Source organism: Octopus bimaculoides, chromosome 3, assembly GCF_001194135.2.
Source record: "Octopus bimaculoides isolate UCB-OBI-ISO-001 chromosome 3, ASM119413v2, whole genome shotgun sequence".
NCBI lineage: Eukaryota > Metazoa > Mollusca > Cephalopoda > Octopoda > Octopodidae > Octopus > Octopus bimaculoides.
The window spans coordinates 90,381,939-90,385,406 of record NC_068983.1 but is presented as its reverse complement, the minus strand read 5'-3'; the positions used below and the strand labels follow the sequence as shown (position 1 = coordinate 90,385,406).

Sequence of the window (3,468 nt, the reverse complement as noted above, 5' to 3'; positions counted from 1 at the left end):
AAATCTGATTATATGTGTGTTGATAATCTTACCATAGTGTGAGCTCCTTGGGAAGTGTCTACCTATCACTTCTCTAAACTTAGCTATTAGATTACTCCTGATATTTCTCCCAAATGGGATTATGAGCCAGATTTTATTATCCTTATTATTATCCTCATGGTTATTAATATTGTTTTTAAAGAATTTTAAGTTACCTATGTTGTTTTTGAGGGTACTTTGGTTTATTTAGTTTATTTACTTTGTGTTTATTCCTATTATTATTATTATTATTATTATTATTATTATTATTGTTGTTGTTGTCAGTTGTTTCAATTCCTTTGCTACAATTTTCAATATAGGAGACCCTTTCTTTATATCCTGCCTTATTTAGTGCTGCATTATAGAAATTAGCTTCATTATTAAATACCCTATTGTTAGCAGATAGTTTGGAGAGTCTTAAAGATATATATATATATATACTAGAATGAAAAATATCAGCACAGACTCCTAGAATATTCTAGAGTACTGAATCTGGGAAAGCATAGAACAAGCTGTAATTAAACCTGGTAAAGTATAGGAAATGAAGAAAAAAACTTAAAGTATTGCTGCTGAAGTTAGCCAAGTAGCTACTCTGTGTTGATAAAGAGCAATAACCCAGAAACCAGTCCACAGATGTTGCTTTGTGCTGGATGGGGGTGCTGGACTCCCCATTCGAAAATATAAGGACACAGATATTGTGTCATATAATCAGCTGGAAACGATGTTTCCTGGGGCTAAACACCAGTAATTATGTTGGCAAATAGTCTTTACTTTTTCACAATACCCTAATGAGAAAAAAATTGCTAACACACCACTGTAGAGGATTGAACCCATACCTCCCAAACTCCAGTTAAACACACTGTACTCTTAAGCTAAGTGGCTTATGTAGGTATCACTACAGAGCACCCTGCAATAGAAACAAGCACAGTTTGAACACAAAGAAGCACATTTTTTGTTTTATCATTGTCATGTCAAAATATATTTTTTCCATGGAAAATTATATATCATTTGAAAGCTTTGGATGTGAACTTTCTTAAATATTTTTAATTAAAATCCGACAGTTACAAATGATGCTAGGGTCCCTCAAACATCCTGGTATTTTCACACATTTAAAGTAAGTTTGTTCCATTTTTTTGTTTTTTTGACTGCTGAGTCGTAGCTCTCATTCTAGTTCAATGCACTCAAGTGCTATAACTAAAGTTGTGTTGAAATTCATACACTCATGTAGACAAATCTGGGTTGGTCAGATAATCATTACAAAATATAAAAGTGAAAATTTTATTGTTAATTTTCACTTAGAAAAGAACATAATTTCTTCGAGATTTTTATACCATAAGAAAAATTTCTTGCTAATTCATCATCATCATTGCCAAATCTGGCCATGGTATGGCGAAAAAGTGCAAAGTGAAAAACGAGGTGGGTATATTGACACTTTTTGTATATAATTAACACATATTGATGCTACTTGTCAAACTGACAAATTCCCACATGGTGAAAGATCATACGGAAGATGAATTTAAGGCTTCAAATATTGATCTTAATCCAGGATTTCAAGAAGTGGAGAAATTAATTGGTAAGTAAACATATTTCTATGAGAATTTGCAGTAAATTGAGTTAAATAGGGTTTCTAGAGTCCAAGATTGGTATGTTATTGCTGTATTGGTGAATAAGGTTTATTCCTTCTTGTGTGCTGTGCATATTCTTGTATATTTGTACATGAATATTGTACAATTGCACAAGAATGTTGTTTTTCTAAGAGAAATATTGGTCTATTTTCATCAATAAAAATTATATTGTGCAATGATTATTCTGTAGGCTATTAAAGTCCGATATGATGATGATCATCATCATCGTTTAACGTCCGCTTTCCATGCTAGCATGGGTCAGACGATTTGACTGAGGACTGGCAAGCCAGAAGGCTGCACCTGGCTCCAATCTGAGCTGGCAGCGTTTCTACAGCTGGATGCCCTTCATAGCGCCAACCACTGTAGTGGGTGCTTTTACATGCCACCAGCATGAGGGCCAGTCACACAGTACGGGCAACAGCCTCGCTCAAAAGGTGTTTTTTACGTGCCACCTGCATAGGAGCCAGTCCAGAGGCACTGGCAACGACCTCACTTGAATGATTTTCTAACGTGCCACTGGCACAAGTGCTAGAAGGTGATGCTGGTAACGATTACACTCAAATGGTGCTATTTATAGGCCACTAGCATGGAAGCCAGACAGCTGCTCTGGCAATGAACACGCTCTGACAGTGCTGTTAGTGCTCCACTGGTGCAGGTGCCAGTCATCGAATATGGTTCAATTTCAATTTCGATTTCACTTGCCTCAACAGATCTTCACAAGCAGAGTTTAGTGTCCAATGAAGGAGAAGTTGGCATGGGTGCCAGTCGGCGGATTTGGTTCGATTTCAATTTCAGATTTCAAATTCACTTGCCTCAACAGGTCTTCGCAAGCAGAGTTTAGTGTCCAATGAAGTAAAGATATGAATAAGTTAGATGGCCACACCTCTGGCAGAGGTCACAGCCTATGCTCTCACTTGGCTTGCCGGGTCTTCTCATGTACTGCATATTTCTAAAGGTCCCAGTCACTAGTCATTGCATTGGTGAGGCCTCAAGTTCGAAGGTCGTGCTTCACCACCTCGTCTCAGGTCTTCTTGGATCTACCTCTTCCACAGGTTCCCTCAACTACTAGGGTGTGGCACTTTTTCACACAGCTATCCTCATCCATTCTTGCCACATGTCCATACCAGCGCAGTCGTCTCTATCTTGTAATGTTTACATTTTTACAAGTAAGTGCTGATTCATATTCTTTTAATGAAATTTTCTATAAATACCTTTCAGACGCTGTACATTACTAGTGTATTACTAGTGTATTTAATATGAAAACAAAAATGAAAGAATGGTGGACTCACACAAACATACATACTGACACATCACAAAATGAAACTTGAAATTTCTAAAAAAAATTGTGATGAATGTGTGTCAGTATGTATGTGTATGAGTCCATCAATTTTTAAAATTCATATATAATCATAATATACACCATCTGAGAGGTATTTACAGAAAATTTTATTAAAAATTATACATTTTTTTGAAAGTTATAAGGAAACAAAGCTAACTCATGTTAATTTTCCAAAACTCCTCACTTCATCCATGGAAAATTTATTGCATATAAATTCCGATATAGTCAGAATCTACACTATGTGGAGCATATTTGTAGAAAATTCCATCAAAGAAATAGCCAATTTTTCTGGAAGTTATGAGGAAACAAAGTTGATGGGGCACGAATGTGAAGGTATGCCTGATTATTATTGAAACTTTCTCAAAATTGCATGTAGACATAAATTGAAAAACTTATGAACTCTGAAAATTACACCTGTAAGTTACAGCAAACTCCTGAGAGAGAGAGAGAGAGAAAGAGAGAGAGAGAGAGAGAGAGAGAGAGAGA

The 3,468-nt window shown here is 36.0% G+C and overlaps 1 protein-coding gene across 6 annotated transcripts in view; it reads right to left on the bottom strand.

Moving 5' to 3' along the window:
* Positions 1-3,468, bottom strand: part of LOC106874806 (F-box only protein 16) — a 185,184-nt gene that overhangs the window by 52,862 nt on the left and 128,854 nt on the right. The gene's annotated exons all lie outside the window — the stretch shown is intronic.